This window comes from Echinops telfairi, unplaced genomic scaffold, assembly GCF_000313985.2.
Source record: "Echinops telfairi isolate 266 unplaced genomic scaffold, ASM31398v2 ScPeMD7_443;HRSCAF=831, whole genome shotgun sequence".
Classification (NCBI taxonomy): domain Eukaryota; kingdom Metazoa; phylum Chordata; class Mammalia; order Afrosoricida; family Tenrecidae; genus Echinops; species Echinops telfairi.
In genome coordinates this window covers 37971570-37983131 of record NW_022104341.1, presented here as the reverse complement: position 1 = coordinate 37983131, position 11562 = coordinate 37971570, and the positions used below count along the sequence as shown (strand labels likewise).

Below are 11562 nucleotides of genomic sequence, written 5' to 3'. Positions count from 1 at the left end.
TACATTAAAATGGTGGTGTAAAAAAGTAAAGGTGAATAAAAGACAATGATTCTGAAGAGCCTTTAGTATAGAGGATGTCAAAATACAGATGTTTCTGGTTGAATATTCTGCCAATTAGCTTAAGTTTTAGAGTGTCTTATACATAAATTCACATAGACAGGCTAAGTTATTTTTTCCAGGTTAAATTGTCTTGAACTCCATATTTAAATTTCAGCAAGCCTCATACTTCTAAGTTAACAGGTCGGATAGATTTGGAAATAAAAAAAATTAAAATTAGGAAACAAGAACACAGTTACAGCTAAGATGGTTTTAAAGCAAATGGCTTTAAATAATGAATGCTAAATACAGCATTCTATTTTGGGACATTAAGGCTTAAAATGCTATTTATTTTAAATTCACAAATAAACACAGTTGTCTTGTTCTGAAAAGCAATGAAAGGCATGCACCTCTACTAGCAAATTTAGCACTTTTGACCAAGTAAGACATCAACTTCTTAAAAAATATGCTTCATGCACTGTACTGAATTTTTTTTTAAGATGTAGATTTTAATACATCATTTCTTTTTTGAACTTGAACGGGAACCAGAATGAGACGATCCAGAAGATGACCTGTGGTTGCTGGGTAAAGTAGTGGTATTCCGTAGGGGTTGGCCCTGGGTTCGGGGTTGTTTAGTGTTTTCACCAATCACCTGGCTTTCGGGTGACCTTGATCTTGTTCGTCTTTTTTTGCGATCACCAGAAGAAGATGATCTAGAACGACTTCTCTTTCTGTTCCTCTCAGGAGAAGACGATGAACTTGAATAAGATCTTTTTCTTAGGGAAAAAGAGCCCCTGTGGGACCTGGAGCTGGATCTTGATTTTGACCCACGAGATCTCGAATGTTCTCGGGAACTGGAAAGAGATCTTGACTGCGAACTGGAAGAACTTCCTGAACGGGACCTGGACCTAGACCTTGAACTTGAGGCGGGAGGATGAGCGTGACTAAGATCGTGAATGTAAAGATCAAGGCTTTGAGCGACTTCGTCTATTGGATTTCTTTTTATTACTATCTTCTTCACTGGCATCAAGATTCTATTTTGACAGATCAGCATCACCTTCATCCTATCCTCATCTAATTTATATTTAAAAAGATCTTCATCCTCACCCTCTTCTCCTCCCTCAGATTCTTTATCTTCAACTTCCTTTAAAATAGATGCAGGACCAATAGCCTTTCCTCTGTATTTTTTCTTTTTACGTCCAAACTCATCAGATTCTTCTCTTTCTATATACTCAACATTTTCTCTTTTATTAAAACCTCCATCATAGCCTGTTCTTTCTTCTAACTTAGCATATTTTGGAGTATTACACATATTACATTCTGATCTTCTGGCCCAATTCACATTACTGCAAGTTTTACACTGCCAGTCATTAGCACTAAATGGGCCTCGGCTTTTTTCTGCCAGCGTCTTTCCTATTTCAGTGCCCCCAGCTTTCATCACCTTGGCTTCAGTTGTTTTCTCTCATCCACATCGATGACAGCTGGTTCTTCTAGCAAAATTTACGTTTCCACATTTTTTGTCAGGGCAAATCCAGTCCCCGTCACTGACTCGGAAATTCTTGGTCGACATCTTGGCCGCCGACTGCAGGAGGAAAGCTGAGTCAGTGAACGAACAAGCATCTCAGCACTAGCAGGGGTCTCCACATGGCTGCTCCAGCACCCAGGGCTGCATCGGGATAGGTCCATGCGGCTTCTCCTTGGGGATGTCTTGTAGGAAGTCAATCTTGCAAGCTGAAGCAGGGAACTGCTAAGGCAGCTACACCCTGGTGTGACCATCACAAAGCAAGAGACCCGAGAACTAGAAAGGCGAGGCTTCACCACCCATTTATCCCTCCGCCTTTCAATTAGCCCCACATGTGATTATCGGCCAGGTTGGCACAATTAACTAACTCATTTATGTTTAGGAAAAGGAAAATGTTTCAGTGTACTATGTATGATAGAGTTACAAGCATAATAAGAAAGCTGCCAGTTTTGTAGCTTGCTATGCTTATATAATATAAATCAAAAATTGAGAGGTATTTTATCTTAAGTTGCTTTTTAAGAATCCTGAACACCTGTTAGTTTATACACAAATTTATGCCAGCATGTTCTTTCCACATTCTGTTTTGTATGAAGACGATATTAATCTTTTATTACATCCATAATAATGGGAGTAGGAATAGGTATTGGGGTGTACAACTAAAGCATGCTTATTTATTCTACCAACAGACATGATTATTTATTCTACCCACAGTTTCTAATTTTGTAAGTTTTTTGAGTTATCTTCCATTAGGACTGTTGGGGGCAAAAAATGACAGACTCCATCAGACATAAGTAGTGATCAACCATACTCAGACAAATCCTTTATTATCCTCTCTCTTCTCTACTCCTGATATCCAAGCCTTTCATGTAGATGCCAGATTAATCATATTTCTTTAGGGCTAGTCTCTTGTCTACTAGCCCTCAAACATTTATTAAACTGCTCTCTTCATTTTTCTAAGAACTAATAACAAATTTGGCAGCTATGAATCTCTTGGAACCTATATTAATCATGTATTTCAATTTGACTACAGCCTATCTTTACAAAGCTGATTGAGACATGACAGAGAAACATTGCTCATTTATTCTTATCCATATATAAAATTTCTTATTTGAAACACAAATAAATGTGAGGTTTTTTTTTCATAGTCTAAAATTCTAATTCTTGTAGCTTTCCTGGGTTTTTGTCATCTAAACACTAACTTAGGGTTGAAGAATTTCCATCAATTAGATCCACTCAACAAATATTATTTTATAAATATTTTTATGAATAAAAATTGATGTGCTTTAGAGGAAAGTTGGAGGGAATATATTTAAGATGATAAGATCATTTGAAAAAAGTTGTATTTTAGTTCAAAACCTTTATAAAGAAAGCTCTAGCAATGAAAGGAGGTAGAGGAATGAGCTTACGGTTTTAGCTCTGACATATGGAGACCATGGAAGTTGTCACTGTCTTTCTTACAAAAAAAAAATAAAATAAAAACCAGGAACAAATGAAAACACAACAAATGATCTTTTTCCTGGTGTTCTTAAGGAGCTCTTGTGGTAAGTATAGTGGCTACACATTGGGCTACTAAATGGCAAGTTAGCGGTTCAAAACCACTGGCCACTCTGAAGGAGAAAGAGGAGACTTTCTATTCTCATACGGAGTTGGTCTCGGAAATCCACCGGGAGCAGTGCTGCATTGTCCGTGGGTCACTACAAGTCAGAATGTATTAGACGGCATTGGGGCTTTTTTTCTGTTTTGTCTTTCGTCCTCGAACTAAGGATTTATGGGAAACAGTCACCCTGAAAACTAGAATTATGATTGTCCCAGCCCAGACCTTCTGACTTGGAGCAGAAGCCACTGGAACTATAAATTACTAAAATCTTGGATGGTAATTTAGCCCATATGTTAAAGTCTGAATGCAAATGACCTTGAGAGTGAGAAACTGCTAGTAACCACTGTGGGGGTAGAGCATACCTCCATGGATTTTACTACCAGGAGGACCTTCAAGATAGCATTTTGAAGATTTAAGGGGGGAAATCCTCCCCATTCTAGTGGGGGAGAGAGAGTAATCATTTAAAAAATGATTGCCCAGAGCATTCTTCATGATTAAGGCCTACTCTCAAAAGAAAAATATTACCACAGCTTTACATCATCTGAAAGAGGATGTTTTCTAAAATTCTGGACATTTTATTTCCTGCCTCACCTACATGGTGAAGAAATCCATACCACTGGAGAAACACTTGTGAAGGTCACAGAGGAACATCTCCCCAGCGCATCAATGAATCAGGTATAATAACAGTACTTTTAAGGGAAAGAACAAGATTCAGACTCCTCTCACTAAAAAGGGAAACTCAAGGAAATCAAAGAAAAAAATGGAGACAAACGCAAGGGTTCTATAGGAATTTGAAGCATCTGGCATCTATCTATGCAGCAAAAAGAAAGTATGGCCCAATTCCTAGTAAATTAACGTTAAGTATTATGCTAGAAGTCTATTACTCTACATAGAATGTCTGGATTTCATCAAAAAATGTAAAAATCACAAAAATTCCAAAAGAAGAGTCTGGAGATGCAAAGCAAACATCAAAAGTTGATTCAGATGTGATAGAGATGTTGATATTATCAGGGAGAATATTTAATATACCTATGATTAATACTGCCAACTGTCTGTTGGTTTGTTGTATTGTGATGGTTTGCATAGTGTTATTATGCTAGGAGTAATGCTGCTTGTATTTCTAATGCCAACATAACCCCCATGATCAATAGGTTTCAGCAGAACTTCTGGACTAAGATAGACTAAAAGAAAAGCCTGGTGAAATATTTTCCAAAATTAGCCAATAGTACCTTATGCATTACTGAATATTGTCCAAGACTTCCACTAAATTAGTTTAGATGTTTTGTCAGTCGAGGTTGATTGCTGAAGAATGATGTTATGTTTGGTAAATGGAAAGGGGAAAACTCCAATAGGATGAAGGGACACAAAAGATCACAGCAATATAATCATACATACCAATGATCATGAATATGGTTTCAAGGCAGTGAATTATTTGGTGTGCCCTTCTAGCCAAAGTGTGCAACTCCAACCAAATTACCTTTTCCTTGATAGGTCTGGATAAGAAGGTGGGAGAAGATACTGATTGGATTCAACTGTAATGGTGAATAGGATTCATTGGAAAGACATCCTGATGGGTATAAAATGAGTCCTCTAAGAAGCAAGAGGGTGGAATTTCACGACTAGCAAGAGGTAAGAGAGGAACGTACCGTCTGGATCCCAAGATTCCTCCACATTGAAACTCCTCGATCTAGAAGATAGCTGCTACATCAGAAGAGCCATAGCAGAACCAGAAGTCAGAGCAAGAGACAGAGTGGTGGACTTCCCAGCCCACAGACCAAGTAAAGCTGAGTGATTTTGAGGAAGAGCATCGCTTGTGGAATGGATTGACTCTGGGTAGCTGGGTTTGGTGGCCCATTGAGCTTGAGCTGAAAGTCTACAGAAGAGATTCACTTTGGAGTGGCATATCTACTAGGCATTTGTTAGCAGTCCTAAAAGAACTTTTTAGCATGTCCTGATGAACAAATGTATCCTAAACATTTCTAACTTCCATTACAATCTGTTGACTTACTTAATAAACTATAATCATTCATAGTGCCTGTGAGTTCGGTGTAGACCGTGCAATGACTATCAGAACCTAAGTGGAAAAAAATAGTATTATTTGAAACAACATAATGGTTCAGGACCAGTCAGTGCTTTATTTTGTTATGCATGAGTTTTTCCATGGGTGACTTGATGGCAGTCAAGAAAAGATGAATACATTAAAGATTTATCTTAATTACCTAATCTTGCCACAATCCAAAATACCACAAGAGGGCAGCTTTACAGGACAGGAAGTTATTAGCTCATAGTTTGAGGAGCAAGAAATCTAAATCAGGGGATAGATTCTAAGACTGAGTCCCTCCTCATCAGTAACCCTGGGCAATGTTTGGTCCTCTTTGGATTGTGTATTGGCGCTCAAGTAGTGCATCTTCCCTGAATATGTCTGTGTCTATTGTGCTCCTTTAAGAAGATAGCACTCTGAAGGGAATAGGTTTAGGATCTACCCTTCTCTAGCATGACAGAAGAAAATTTCCAAACAGGGGATCATATTTACAGCTAAAGGGATAAGACTTGAACATTCCATTGGGTAAATATGTTGCACAAGACCACTTTCAAGTGGTGAAGAACAAGGATATTGCTTTGAAGATTAGAGTGCAGCTGACACAGCAATGGTATTTCCAACTACCTCATATATATGTGAAAGTTAGACCACGAATAAGGAAGAACAAAGAATAGATGCATTTGAATTATGGTGTGGTGAAAAATATTACAATTGCCATGGTCTGGCAAAAGAACAGAGATTTTGATGAAATACAGCCACAATGCTCTTTGGAAGTGTGGTTGATGAGACTTCATCTCGGGTACTTTCACGTGATTATCAAGAAAGACCAGTCCCTGGAGAAAAGACATCGTGCTTGGTAAAGTAGGAGGGCAGGGAAACATCCCAAGGTACAGCAGAAGGTATAGATAGGATCAAAGAAGGTATCCAAAAGTCTTTAATGAAATAGACTGACAAAGTGGCTGTAACAATAGACTCAAACATAGTATCAATTGCGAGGATGGCGCAGGATTGGACAGTGTTTTGTTCTTTTGTGCATATGGGTTGCTATGAGTCATAACTGACACAATGGCACTGATAATAGTATATGTGTGTGTGTGTATATATACTGTTATCAGTGTATGTGTATATATATTTACACAAATAAAATTTTATATAAATATATGTATTAATATTTATATATAAATATATATAGAGAGAGCTTTTTATGTTTACACAACTGTAGTAATGGTTAAGTTCAGTCTGTTTCAAGACTGTGGGTCAGATGTTAAGCTGAAGGCTTCTCCTGGTTTGCATTGCTCTGGGCGCTGATGAATCTGGAAGAAGAGAGATGAACCAGGAAGATGACAGATAAGCCGTCAGATTAGATGGCTTCCAGGGATGGCAGGCAATATGGTAGGCCATTGGCTCACATCAGAATAACCAGAGGTCAAGGAGCCACCTGCAGGATCCAGACCAGCAAGAAGCAAGAAATCCTTCACATCTACCTTATTTCAGAAGTAGGGCTCGCTCTCAAGGAAACCTCATTTAAATGGTATTGGGTCTATGGCCTGAGTAAGGAGGTTTGCATTCCACCCTAGTCTTTTTACAATCATTTGACTATTTATAGCACATTACATCATAGAGCTGATTATATTATGTTAGGTCATAGGTAGTCTCTTATTTTAACTGCCAAATCACTGAAAATCCCAGCCCAGCTAATTGACACAGAACCCACCTATCATACTGCATTATATGGGACCTTCACCAAACATGTCACTTGAAGACTGATCTATATTACTTTTCAAGTGTCTGAACTGTTAGGGAAATAATTCAAAATTTTGGAAGTAAATATAGTTAGTTCTCTAGGAGAGAAACCATATATAAAATGTTCAGTCAAATCCAAAGAGTAATAAAGAAATAAAAATAAATGTAACAAATAAACAATAGTCAAAACCATGACAATTGTAATTTATATATATGTGTAACAACATTGAATTTGTAACTACACATATTAAAAATATAGAAAGAGATTTTTTTTAATCTCAGTTATATGTTGTCTGCAAGAAAAAAGTGAAGCTTTCAAGGATTTCATCTTGCTTGGATCCACAGTCAATGCTCATGGAAGGAAGCAGCAGTCAAAAAGACAAATGCCATACTGCATTGGTCAAATCTGCTGCACAAGAAATCTTTAAATTGTTTAAAAAAAAATCAAAGATGTCACTCTGAGGAGTAAGGTGAACTGGAGCCAAGCCAGCCTATTTGCATCACCTCATACAGATAAGTCACCACTTCTCTGTCAGCTGGTTATACTGTGGTGCTTTGTGTGTTACTGTGATGCTGAAAGCTACGTCATGGGTATTTCAAATGTCAGCAAAGTCACCCAGAGTGAACACATTTCACCAGAACTCCCAGAGTAAGAACAGACTAGAAGAAGGAATCAGATGTCCACTTTGGAAGAAGTAGCCACTGAAAACCTTATGCATATCATGGAAACGTCAAATACTGAAGGTCTAATGAATGAAACCAGAATTTTATTGGAGATAATGCCAGACGATGGGCCCCTTATGTTAAAGGGCACTTAAAATGTGACTAAGGAGAAGCTGATTTCATGGTGACATGAAGTGAGTAAAGTCTGTGGTATCTTTGTTTGGTAATGGGGTACTATATAAAGAAAGAAGAAACAGCTGCAAAAATTGACTAATAATTAGAATTTGGAGTGTACAAAGTAGGAATCTAGGAAAATTGGACATCATCAAAAACGAAATGGAACACATAAAGATTGATATATTTTGTGTAAGGGAGATTAAATAGCCTGGGATTGATCATTTTTATAATCAGAAAATTGTATGGTGTACTATGCTGGAAATAGCATTATCAAGAGGAATGGTGAAGCAACCATTGTCAGAAAAGACAATTCATGACCTACCTTAAAGTGCATCAGCTCAGGCATAGGACCAATTGTGAGGAAGACACAGGGCCAGACAAGGTTTCATTCTGTTGTGCATAAGTTCCCTTGAGAGCACCCCACGACATCAACTTGAAGTATAATGCTGTCTGAGATAGGATTATGTCTATTGGTCTTCAAGGAAATTAAATCAATAAAACTATTATTAAAAATTTATACAGCAACCACTAAATTTAGTGATGAAGAAATTCAAGAATTCTATCAATGTCTTCTTTCCAAGACTGATCAAACATGTAGTCAAGAGGCATTGATTATTATTGACAAATGAATGCTGAAGTTGGAAACAAAGGGGAACAAACAGTAGATGAAAAATGTGCTCTTGTTGATAGAAATGAAGCTGGAGATCTCATGATGGAATTTTGCAAGACCCATGACTCGTTTATACCCAATACATTTTGTCTCCAACACAGAAAGGAACTATACACATGAACTTCTCCAAACAACACAGAAAGCAACTATACACAGGAACTTCTCCAGAACACAGAAATCAAGTGGACTACATCTGTGGGAAGAGACGATGGAGAAGCTCATTATCAGCTTACCAGGCCAAGGGCTGACTGTGAAACAAACCATTCATTTTTCATATGCAAATGGAGCCAAAATACAACTTTGAGCATATCCCACCGGAATTATGAGACATCTCAAGCACAGTTTTTTTCTGTATTGAACACTAATGAGCGAGGACCTAATGAGTTGTGGGAGGACATCAAGGACATAATTCACAAAGAAAGTAAATGGTCATTAAAAGAAAATCAAGGAAAGAACTGGATGTCAAAAGAGACTCTGAGACTTACTCTTAGTCATAGAGTAGCTAAGACAAATGGAAGGCCTGAAAGCAAACAGAAAACTTCAAAGGGAAGCTTGAGGAGACCAAAGTATTACAATGAAATGTGCAAAGACTTAGAGTTAGAAAACCAAAAGGAAATGATATGTTCGGCCTATCTTAAAAATGAAAAAAATCAAGCTTTTTATCTAAATATTGAGAGAATCTTTTGGAAAATGTTAATTACAAGAATGAAGTATGAAGTATCACAAGAATATGGAAAGAATACACAGTCACAGTATCAAAAAAACTACTGAACATCCCACCATCTCACTAGGTAGCCCATGAGCAAGAACCAATGGTGCTGAAGGAAGAAATTCAAGCTGTACTGAAAGAATTAGCCCAAAACAAGACACCAGGAATTGATGGAATGCCAATTGAGATGTTTCAATAAGCTGATGAAGCACTTGAATCACTTACTTCTTTATACCAGGAAATTTGGAAGGCAACTACTTGCCAACTTAATAGTAAAACTTATGTATTTGTACACATTCCAAAGAAAGGTGACTCAGCAGAATGTTCAAATTATAGAACAATATCATTGATATCACATGCCAGTAAAATTTTGCTGATGATCAATCTACAATGTTTGTAACAATACATTGAGAGGTTCAAGTCAGACTCAGAAGAGGACACAGAACAAGGAATATCATTATTAATATCTGATGCATCATGCCTAAAAGCAGAGAATACCAGTAAGAGGTTTACTTGGATTTTATTGACTATGCAAAAGCATTAGATTGTGTGTATCATAGTAAACTATGTATGTATAGACTTGAGAAGATTTGAAATTCCAGCACAATTCATTGTGCTCATGCAGAACTTGTACATGGATCAAGAGACAGTGGTGCGAACAGAAGAAGGGAATACTACATAGTTGAAAATCAGGAAAGTTTTGCATCAGGATGGTATCCTCTCAACATATTTATTTAGTCTCTATGTAGAGCAAATAATCAGAGAAGCTAGATTATGTAAGAAGAAGGTGGCATCAGGATTGGAGAAAGGCTTATAAACAGTTTGTGACATGCAGATGACACTACCTTGCTTGCTGAATGGGAGAATTTGACACAATTGTATATAAAGATCAAGATTTTCAGCCTTTAATATAGATTACAACTCAAAGTAAAGAAGACCAAAATTCTCACAACTATGTTACTTTGAGGACTAAGGTGTGACTGCCACAATCCATATTTTCTTGAATAAGAAGGACTAAAGAAAAATCAATGCATCTGAATTAAGGAACTGATAAAGAATATTGAAAATACCATGGACTGCCAAAAGGACAAACAAATCAGTATTGGAAGAAGTATGGCTAGAGTGCTCCTTAGAGGCAAGGATAACATGACTTATTTTTACATATTTTAGACATGTTGTCAGGGGAAATCAGTTCTTGGAGAAGGACATCATTCTTGGTAAAAAGAAGAAGACCCTCTATGAGATAAATTGATAATAATGGCTACAACAATGGGATTAAGCTTAGAAACAATTGTGAGGATAGAAGACCGGGCTATATTTTATACTGTTGTTGCATGAACTGGCACTGAGTGGATGGCACACAATAACAATCACTACAACATAAGCATGTGCTATTTGGATATTGGATAAGGAAGACGGAAGTAAAACTGATGCATTTGAATTACAGTGTTGGAAGAGAATATTGAAAGTCCTGTGGAACAAAAGAGAAGTCCGTATGCTCCTATGAAGTAAGGATTGTCACACTTCATCTCATATATTTTGACATCATATCAGGAGATATCAGTCCCTGGAAAAGGATGCCATGCTTGGTAATGTAGAAGCGCAAGGAAAAATAAGAAGATTCCTGGTGATATGGATTGACACCATGGTTTCAACAATGGGCTCAAACGTCCTAACCATGTTGAGGGTGGTGCAGGACATGAAGAGTAAGACACAGACTTGTGGGAACCTGCCAACACCGCAACACTAGAAAACCGGCTTCAATTGATAGAATTCAGATAGAATAAAAGTAAATTAATAGAGAAATACATAATATGTTAATGCTAATTAAAATAAAGCTGTTTTATATTTTAGGTAAAATATACATCAGCACTAGAAATAATACAAGAGAAAAAGAGTAGTATTATATAATAATAAGAGGCGAATTTTCTAAGCAGTCAAAATAGTCCTAATTATCTACAGGAAAAACAAACACACAAACAAGCAAACCATCAATTTGATTCTGATTCATACCAGTTCTAAATGTGTGAGAACTGGCCCCTAGAGTTTATGAGACTGTACATTTTCACAAGTGCAGAAATCTTTTTCCCATGGACCTGCTAGTCACTTTGAAATGCTAACCTTGTGCTTAATAGCCAGATATGCAATCCACTACATCACTTGGGAACCACATAAAAGTGTTAGGAGTTAAACTACTTCATGGAAATATAGTATTAATATGTAATGGATAATGAAAATTTTCCATGGACTTTTTAAAGTTCCCTTATATATCCCTCATAGCAAAGTATCAAAATATTTTAAAGGAAAACTTATCGAACTACAAAAGGGCACAAACTACTGTTATATTTGAATACTTTAGCACCTTTTTTAAAGTAATTGATACTTTGATCTGGAAAAAATGAAT

At 36.9% G+C, this 11562-nt stretch overlaps 1 pseudogene; it reads right to left on the bottom strand.

Moving 5' to 3' along the window:
- Positions 1-9: 9 nt before the first annotated feature.
- On the bottom strand, positions 10-1612 carry LOC101651326 (annotated as a pseudogene).
- Between the last annotated feature and the right edge of the window lie 9950 nt (positions 1613-11562).